Source organism: Siphateles boraxobius, unplaced genomic scaffold, assembly GCF_051911475.1.
Source record: "Siphateles boraxobius isolate OS27281-9 unplaced genomic scaffold, OSU_SipBor_1 10, whole genome shotgun sequence".
NCBI classification, from domain to species: Eukaryota; Metazoa; Chordata; class Actinopteri; order Cypriniformes; family Leuciscidae; genus Siphateles; species Siphateles boraxobius.
In genome coordinates, this window is record NW_027508700.1 from 572,542 (window position 1) to 583,140 (window position 10,599).

A 10,599-nucleotide genomic window follows, 5' to 3' on the forward strand; every position below is an offset into this window, starting at 1 on the left:
TAGTTGTGATATATGACAAGTGCTTAGCATTTCAGCCAACGCACGAAAGCACATTTGATCACAAACTTTCTAATCACACCGATATGATCGTACGAGTCAAAGGGTTAAGTGGCACCGAAATGAGGCACCAAAATCTGCGCTCTGATTCAGTCTGGTACATACCGTTCGTATAGGCGCCATATTGGCAGTGGGTTTCGGTACCCAACCCTATACACAGTATATGGGCCCTACATGGGTTTGTCCATGGGTTTAATTAGCCCCAGTATGGGTTATTTTAGGTAGGACCAACATAAAACCCATATCTCAAGCCCATATCATGCATACATAAACAGAATCTCAGGGGAAAACTAGAAACATTGAAACCCCAATAAACAGCAGCCACAATGTCTCACTTTTGTATAGATTTTTATTCAAAAATATTAATTTCTCTGCTGTCGAATGACTTAGCCTACTTCTTTTTTTACAGATAATTTCTCCAGCCTTTGAAAAAATCCTCTCACAAGGGACACTTATTGCTGGCATGCAAAGATATTTTTTAGCAAGGACATACAAATGAGGAAAGATTACTGCTCTCTCTTTCCAGTAAATTGGGGGATCATGAGTTTTGGGCAAAAACTATGGGGGGATTATTGGGGCAGATTGAAAACTAAAAGTCTAAAACTAAAAGTCTTGAACGAAATCTAAAAGTCTAAGTCGAAAATTTGGTATTTAGGATTGGGCATTTGGTATTTAGGATTGGGCATTTAGTCATTTAGCCATTTAGGATTTAGGATTAGGAATTTGGGGATTTAGGATTAGGCATTTGAGGATTGAGGATTGAGGAGTGTATGCAAATAAGGAGGCATGGGCCAAATACTGGAGGCTGGGTTTGAGATGGCTGGAGCGCAGAGGCACCTTATGGACAGCAGAGGGAGCTTGAGTGCTAAGAGCACACTGGCAGAGCGTCCTCTTCAAAGTGAAAGTTGTCGTGCTCTGCCATCCACGTTGGCTGCCACATTAACAATGGCAAAGCCAGAGCTAGCATCTTTGTTAAGACAGGCGCTGGAAGTTGAAGTTATCACATTATAAAGTACACCAGCACCAGCCATTTCAAACCCAGCCTCCAGTATTTGGCCCACGACTATTTATTTGCATACTCTCCTCAATCCCGAAATGCCTAATCCTAAATCCCCAAATTCCCAATCCTAAATGGCTAAATGACTAAATGCCCAATCCTAAATACCAAATGCCCAATCCTAAATACCAAAATCATTTTCGACTTTTCGTTTTAGTTTTAGACTTTTAGTTTTCAATCTGCCCCAATAATCCCTCCATAAAAAACGCATCGTTAAGGTATTTTTTCACTTCCACTGTGGCATCAGCTGTAGCATTGTGTATCATCTGGGTTTCACGGATACGGTTATCAAAAAGTTCCCATAAACTGTCCTGTGTTTCTACTGGTGTTGATGTTGATGATGATGATGATGATGATGGGGCTGATGTTGACATTTGTTGCTCTGAATGAAAATGAAAACAGCAATTAGTAACAAATCCTAAACTGATGGCATATATGAAGTACAAATTACATGAATCAGATTACATAACATAACACAGACAGAAACTGCTCACCAGGAGTTGTGTTTGAACACATGAGCGAAGCTCACTCCAGTGTGGTGTGCTTCTCAACGCCTGGGCTTTGGGTTCAGGGATGTGGATGTAGCCTCCACATCTGGAGTCAGACCTTCTTGAAGATGTGAGCCTATGAGCCAAAACAGGAGAAAACCATATTAATTATAATAATGACAACTATATGTCAGTTATGGCCAATTACATGGGTAGTATGGTCATTGTGGCCCACCTATTTGTACAGTTGATTCCTGCGTTGCATGTCCTTTTTTCTGTGCAAGCTTGTGCTGCAACATCTGTACAGTGGTTTAAGCTGAAGCAAACTCTCTGTTCGTCTGACATCTCTGTTGTTGCTAGTTTGAATGGTTGCAGTACTGACAATGATGGTTGAATAATTTCATACTCAAGACTTGTCAGGGGAGCAGTATCACCGTTTAAATTGGAAAGTGCAGCTCCCACTGGCTCACGTTGCTCATACAAGCGTTGTACATGTCGAATGTGCTGTTCCATCTCGTCTCAGTCTCCTGTATCAGTTTCAGAGTTGGTCTGGCCATCAAGCCCTGCATCTCGGACAAGCTTGTCCTTTGCTTTGCAGCTGGATCTGAACAACCCCACTATCTTTCTGGCTTTCTGGCATATTTCATTGATGACTGGGGTTTGATCTAGGGCCTTTTTCTTAATCAAATTTAAATTATGAGCAAAACATGGGAGATGGCGAAGGTGGAGTAGCAGGAAGCTGAGGATCATGTTGGATGCATTGTCAGTCACCATACACTGAACTTTGGAGGATATTCCCCACTCCGCCATTAGCAAGGCTTTAGCCTCCATGAGATGCTGGGCTGTGTGGGTTTGGTAAAACCTCCTTACACCCAGTACAACAGTTGCCATTTTTGCCTCTGGTGTTATGTATGGCAAGTAACACCAAGATATCGTCCATATTAATGGAGGACAACATGTCAGCCGTAAGGCTAACAAATTCGGCCTTTTGTAGGTCCTCAATTGTCTTCTTCTTGGTTTTGTTGTACCTTTCGGTGACCATTGTTTTAAGCACTGTCCGGGATGGGAGGACATAGCTTGGATCAAGCTTGTTCACAAAGGCCCTGAAACCCTCGTCCTCCACGATGGAGATCCTTCACCACCATGTTTAGAGAAGCCTCGTCCAATTCCCACTGTCTGCCTTTTAAAAGAGAAGATAAAACATACTTTCAGACAAATACATTGAAAACATAGTAGCCTACTGTAAAAGTAGCCTTCTGGTTCATTATTTGGAAACCTTTCTAAGCAAAGTTATGTTATGAACCTTTTACGCTCAGTGTGCAGAGACAGATCAAATGGAATGTAGAACTACAACAATTAGGAAAACCAAAATGATGTCTTGGCTGTAGATTGGGTACTCATATGTATACCTATAAAATGTATATTCACAAAATATTATATTATATTGACAACATATATTATATTCACAGTGAAGCTGTTTTTAATGGCATTAATGTTGATGTCACAATAATGCTGATTGGCAGTTGTGATTGGGACGTTAGGATGTAGGGCTTAGGTTGACACAGGCCAATGGACTTTCTAAACAGTGTCCCAACAGTTTTTTTTATTATTATATTTCAATTATAATTATATTTCAAACAATACATACCTTTCTTAGATGGCCCAGCAGTGTCAGTAGCAGGCCTAGGCACAGGAGGAATGCAAAATGGCAGGATGAGTGTTCCTCAAATGGCACATCATGAATGATGTATTGTTGCAGTAGGCTAGCTGCCGATCACAATATATACATCTCACTTTATTTGGGGTTTACAAATGGAAATGCTCCCACACCACAGATGTACGGCATCTATTCTGAGGAGCCTCCATATTTATCTATCTATCTATCTATCTATCTGTCTTAATCTATCTATGTATCTATATATGTGACCAGTCACGGAAACTAGGGACACAAGTCGGTTCTGGGGCATTTTGAGGTATTTGTAGATTCTGAAAGTGTAGTCTCCAAGCTTTCCAACGATGTGTAACACATGGAAATCTGATAATATTTGTAGAAGTTGTGTCTATTTGAAGGTAGGCACTAAAAAAGCTAAAAGGATAGATAACAGCCTCTAAAGATTGTGCAGTTCTCACCTCTCTCTGCTCCTAGGAGTGACAATAGGCCTCATTTACATGTCATTTAGATAAGCCATACCCCCTGTAAAGATCCCCATGTGCTTTACAGCTTTTTTTCTTTCCTGAGCTAGCTAATAACAATAGGTAGGTATGAAAGGTCTAAACAGACTAAACATGAGATAATGTGTACGTGTTCTTAGAATGAAAACAAAACGACAAACTTTAATGTTTATGGAAACTCACCCCCAGGACCGGCGAATGCACTTCTGCCGCACTAGGCGAAAAACAATTGTGCTGTCCCTCTATTTGCAACGTATACCAGCAACAACACACAAAGACCAATATGCCATATACATATAACGCAAAACCAGCAACAACACACAAAGACCAATATGCCATATACATATAACGCAAAACCAGCAACAACACACAGAGACCAATATGCCATATACATATAACGCAAAACCAGCAACAACACACAAAGACCAATAAGCCATATAGATATAACGCAAAACCAGCAACAACACACAAAGACCAATAAGCCATATAGATATAACGCAAAACCAGCAACAACACACAAAGACCAATTTGCCATATACATATAACGCAAAACCAGCAGCAATACACAAAGACCAATATGCCATATAGATATAACGCAAAACCAGCAACAACACACAAAGACCAAAAAGCCATAGGCCTACATATAGTGTGGCATAGTATAGCATATATACTCAAATAGTGTGCAACACGCGTGTGCCCAAAATGTCAACAATATTAAAGTTTATGCAGGAGGCAAATGCCTGCTGGCATTTTTCTTTAAGCAGTCATGACAGGAATTTTCCAAATAATCATATTTCACCTCCTCAAATTACTGTTGCAAATCTCTTTAGACCACTTTCTTATGTGCGTATACACACACAAATGAAATGTCCGCAAGCACATTATATCATAAGCAGGTTCAGCATCTTAAATAACGACTAAAGAGCAAATGAAGCTTAACTTACGTTTCAGAAACGCGCACGGCGGGCCTTCATCGCAGCAAAAGTCTTAACTGCATCCTCTATTTCGATTCTCTGTGCCAGGTCATGATCTATGGAGATTGTTGCCAGTCTATTAAGTCTGTTCCCTGTTCACAAAACGTTCCACATTCAAAGCAATCGGGACGTCACATATGCCACCGCTGTCAGCGAGCCGAGCCGCCGTATTCAAGCACCGAGGGCGCGCGCGCAGCGCCCGTACCTCGGGTTCAGTTTCGCGAGCCCACAAAGTGCGGCGAAAACATTTTCGGTGTAACTGCCACGGTTCAGCTCGTGTGCCACAATCTTTGCGGCGTCCATCTTCATTGAATTTTGATATCAGATAGAGCCGGCCAGAGCGCTGCATAATAAGTAGCCACGCTGTTGGGGGGCGGGGGCAAAAGCGCCGGCGGCTATTCAGTATGGAAATACACACAGACAATGACACGCCCCTACTGCATGCTAGAATCTCCGAAAAACAAGCCGATTTCAACCTCAAAATTTACGCTTTTAAATATACCAATACTGTTATCTGAAACATGGAGAGGCTTCTTAATGATCTCAACTAACAGATTCTGCAAAAATACGGAAATCACCAATTTTGGAAAAAAAAACGCTTCTTTCTCATTTTGCTCGCAAGTTGTGCTGCCAACTTGTGTCACTGGTTTCCGTGACGGGTCACATATGTCTCTATCTATTAATCTTTCAACCCTATGGACGAAGGGGTGCAAATAATCGTCCTGGCTGAAGAGAGAATCAGAAAGAGCTTTATTGCCAAGTGTGCTTGCACGCACAAGGAATTTGTTTTGGTACTGAGGCTTCCAGTGGACATATACAAATACAAATACAACATGAAACATAATACTACAAATTATAAGAATAAAAAATAAAAATATAAATATATGAGAATAAAACTATCACAGTTGGGTTTAGTCAGAATAGACATTTTCAGATTTACAGATAATGAACCTATTTACAGTGTTTTGAATATTATAAATAAATACATCTACATATAAGTATCACCTGAGTTGTGGGATATTGCACTAAACAGTGGGAGTATTGCACTTACAGGCATATGCCTTGGGAGGAGTGTTAACTGTTCAGGAGGGAAATGGCCTGTGGGAAGAAACTGTTCCTGTGCCGAGATGTTCTTGTGGCCAGTGATCTGAGTCTCTGTCTTGACGGTAACAGTTCAAACAGGTGGTGTCCAGGGTGAGTGGAGTCTGTGATGATTTTACCTACTCTCTTCCTCACTCTGGAAGAGTACAGGTCCTGGAGGTTTGGCAGGGGGCACCAATGATCCTCTCCGCAGTCCGGACTGTCCGTTGTAGTCTCCTGATGTCTGATTTGGTAGCTGAACCAAACCAGACAGTGATGGAAGCGCACAAGACAGACTCAATGACGGCTGAGTAGAACTGAATCAGCAGATCCTGTGGCAGGTTGAACTTCCTCAGCTGGCGAAGGAAGTACAGTCTCTGCTGGGCCTTTTTCACAGTGGAGTCAATGTGATTGTCCCACTTCAGGTCCTGAGAGATGATAGTGCCCAGGAACCTGAATGACTCCACTACTTCCACAGTGCTGTTCATGATGGTGAGTGGGGGGAGTGCTGGGCTGTTCCTCCTGAAGTCCACGATCATCTCCACTGTTTTGAGCGTGTTCAGCTCAAGGTTGTTATAACTGCACCAGGCAGCCCGCTGTTCAACCTCCAGTCTGTAAGCAGACTCGTCACCGTTTTGGATGAGACCGATGACATTGGTGTCGTCTGCAAATTTCAGGAGCTTGACAGTGGGGTCTTTAGAAGTGCAGTCATTAGTGTACAGGGAGAAGAGCAGTGGGGAGAGAACGCACCCTTGGGGGGCTCCGGTGCTGATTGTGAGTGTTTTGGATGTGTGTTTCCCCAGTCTCACTCGCTGCTGCCGGTCCGTCAGGAAGCTGGTGATCCACTGACAGATCGAGGATGGTATGGAGAGCTGGGTCAGTTTGGCTGTGAGAAGACCAGGCATGATGGTATTGAAGGCCGAACTGAAGTCCACAAAGAGGATCCTTGCATAAGTCCCTGGTCTGTCGAGATGTTGCAGGATATAATGCAGTCCCATGTTGACTGCATCATCCACAGACCTGTTTGCTCTGTAAGCAAACTGAAAGGGATCCAGCAGGGGTCCAGTGATGTCCTTCAGGTGGGCCAACACCAGTCTTTCAAACGATTTCATGACCACAGACGTGAGAGCGACAGGTCTGTAGTCATTAAGTCCAGTGATTTTGGGTTTTTTGGGGACAGGAATGATAGTGGAGCGTTTGAAGCAGCAGGGAACTTCACACTGCTCCAATGATCTGTTGAAGATCTGCGTGAAGACCGGGGCCAGTTGGTCAGCGCAGGCTTTTAAACAAGCAGATGAGATGCCGTCTGGGCCTGAGGCTTTCCTAGTCTTCTGTTTTTTGAAGACTCGGCTCACGTCCTCCACACAGACCTTAAGCTCAGGTTGGATGGCAGGAGGGGGGAGTGATAATTGGAGTACAGGAGGTGATGCTGAATGTGTGAAGTGCAGATCAGACCGGGTGTGTGGTGTGAATGAGGGCTTTTCAAACCGGCAGTAAAATGAATTTAAATCGTCAGCCAGGTGTTGATTGTCCACAGATCGAGGGGATGGTGACTTGTAGTTGGTGATGTTCCTCAGGCCATTCCAGACTGATGATGGGTCGTTGGATGAAAACTGGTTTTTCAGTTTATCAGAGTAGTTCCTTTTAGCAACTCTGATCTCCTTTGTCAATCTGTTTCTGGCCTGGTTATACAAGATTTTATCCCCACTTCTGTAAGCATCCTCTTTGGCATGACGAAGGTGTTTGAGTTTCCCAGTAAACCATGGTTTATCATTAGTGAATGATAAGAATGTCCTGGTAGGAATGCATGTATCCTCACAGAAACTTATATATGATGTTACAGTATCTGTGAGCTCATCCAGATCATTGGTAGCAGCTTCAAAAACAGTCCAATCAGTGCAATCAAAGCAGGCCTGTAGATTCTGCTCTGCTTCATTAGTCCATCTTTTTACAGTCCTTATTCCAGGTTTAGCTGATTTCAGTTTCTGCCTGTAGGTCGGTATGAGATGAACCAAACAGTGATCAGAGAGCCCCAAAGCTGCCCGTGGGACGGAGTGATACGCATTTCTTATTGTGGTGTAACAGTGGTCCAGTATATTACTGTCTCTGGTGGGACATGTAACGTGCTGTCTGTATTTTGGTAGTTCACGGGAAAGATTTGCTTTGTTAAAATCCCCAAGAATGATTAAAAGAGAGTCTGGGTACCTTTGTTCCGTTTCAGATATTTGTTCAGCCAGCTGTTGTAGCGCCGCGCTCACGCACGCGTCTGGAGGGATGTAAACACTCACGAGAATGAAAGAGGAAAATTCCCGAGGCGAGTAGAAGGGTTTACAGTTTATGAAATGTGCCTCTAAATTAGGAGAGCACATCTTCTTCAGTGTTGTTACATCACTCATTGTTGTTACATCGGCTCTCATTGTTGAGAGCCAAAACTTCCTCTCGTTCATCAAGGGTTTTATCCGCATTGCAATCCACAGCACCCTTGACGACAAGAGGTTGTCTACCTTGTTCCAGACCGGGGCCACCTTTCACAATCGGATCGACCTCCCAGACACCACCGGACTGAACTGGAAGGAGACCGATATCCGGTGTCTGGAGACCGTCGATCCCCGATCTGGAACACAACCTGCCAGCCCTGTCGAGCCTGAGCTTCACGTCAGTCATGCCGAGACTGTCCTGCCAGAGTCTCGTCCTCCCGAGCCTGCGTTTCTTCACGTCGGTCCTGCTAAACCTGAGCTACTCCCCGTCGGCCCTGCCGAGCCTACATTTCTTCACGTCGGTCCTGCCGAACCTGAGCTGCTTCACGTCAGTCCAGCCGAGCCTGCGTTTCTTCACGTCGGTCCTGCCGAACCTGAGCTGCTTCACGTCAGCCCTGCCTAGCCTGCGTTTCTTCACGTCGGTTCTGCCGAGCCTGAGCTTCACGTCAGCCCTGCCTAGCCTGCGTTTCTTCACGTCGGTCCTGCCGAACCTGAGCTGCTCCCCGTCGGCCCTGCCGAGCCTACGTTTCTTCACGTCGGTCCTGCCGAACCTGAGCTGCTCCCCGTCGGCCCTGCCGAGCCTGCGTTTCTTCACGTCGGTCCTGCCGAACCTGAGCTGCTCCCCGTCGGCCCTGCCGAGCCTACGTTTCTTCACGTCGGTCCTGCCGAACCTGAGCTGCTTCACGTCAGTCCAGCCGAGCCTGCGTTTCTTCACGTCGGTCCTGCCGAACCTGAGCTGCTTCACGCCGGTCCTGCCGAACCTGAGCTGCTTCACGTCAGCCCTGCCTAGCCTGCGTTTCTTCACGTCGGTCCTGCCGAGCCTGAGCTTCACGTCAGCCCTGCCTAGCCTGCGTTTCTTCACGTCGGTCCTGCCGAACCTGAGCTGCTCCCCGTCGGCCCTGCCGAGCCTGCGTTTCTTCACGTCGGTCCTGCCGAACCTGAGCTGCTCCACGTCAGTCCAGCCGAGCCTGCGTTTCTTCACGTCGGTCCTGTCGAACCTGAGCTGCTTCACGCCAGTCCTGCCGAACCTGAGCTGCTTCACGTCAGCCCTGCCGAGCCTGCGTTTCTTCACGTCGGTCCTGCCGAACCTGAGCTGCTCCCCGTCAGCCCTGCCGAGCCTGCGTTTCTTCACGTCGGTCCTCCCGAACCTGAGCTGCTCCCCGTCAGCCCTGCCGAGCCTGCGTTTCTTCACGTCGGTCCTGCCGAACCTGAGCTGCTTCACGTCAGTCCAGCCGAGCCTGCGTTTCTTCACGTCGGTCCTGCCGAACCTGAGCTGCTTCACGCCGATCCTGCCGAACCTGAGCTGCTTCGCGTCAGCCCTGCCTAGCCTGCGTTTCTTCACGTTGGTCTTGCCGAGCCTGAGCTTCACGTCAGCCCTGCCTAGCCTGCGTTTCTTCACGTTGGTCCTGCCGAACCTGAGCTGCTCCCCGTCAGCCCTGTCGAGCCTGCATTTCTTCACGTCGGTTCTGCCGAACCTGAGCTGCTTCACGTCAGTCCAGCCGAGCCTGCGTTTCTTCACGTCGGTCCTGCCGAACCTGAGCTGCTTCACGTCAGCCCTGCCGAGCCTGCGTTTCTTCACGTCGGTCCTGCCGAGCCTGAGCTTCACGTCAGCCCTGCCTAGCCTGCGTTTCTTCACGTCGGTCCTGCCGAACCTGAGCTGCTCCCCGTTAGCCCTGTCGAGCCTGCGTTTCTTCACATCGGTCCTGCCGAGCCTGCGTTTCTTCACGTCAGTCGTGCCGAACCTGAGCTGCTTCACGTCAGTCCAGCCGAGCGTGCGTTTCTTCACCTCGGTCCTGCCGAACCTGAGCTGCTTCACGCCAGTCCTGCCGAACCTGAGCTGCTTCACGTCAGCCCTGCCGAGCCTGCGTTTCTTCACGTCGGTCCTGCCGAACCTGAGCTGCTCCCCGTCAGCCCTGCCGAGCCTGCGTTTCTTCACGTCGGTCCTGCCGAACCTGAGCTGCTCCCCGTCAGCCCTGCCGAGCCTGCGTTTCTTCACGTCAGTCCTGCCGAACCTGAGCTGCTTCACGTCAGTCCACCCGAGCCTGCGTTTCTTCACGTCGGTCCTGCCGAACCTGAGCTGCTTCACGCCGGTCCTGCCGAACCTGAGGTGCTTCACGTCAGCCCTGCCTAGCCTGCGTTTCTTCACGTCAGTCTTGCCGAGCCTGAGCTTCACGTCAGCCCTGCCTAGTCTGCGTTTCTTCACGTTGGTCCTGCCGAACCTGAGCTGCTCCCCGTCAGCCCTGTCGAGCCTGCGTTTCTTCACGTCGGTCCTGCCGAACCTGAGCTGCTTCACG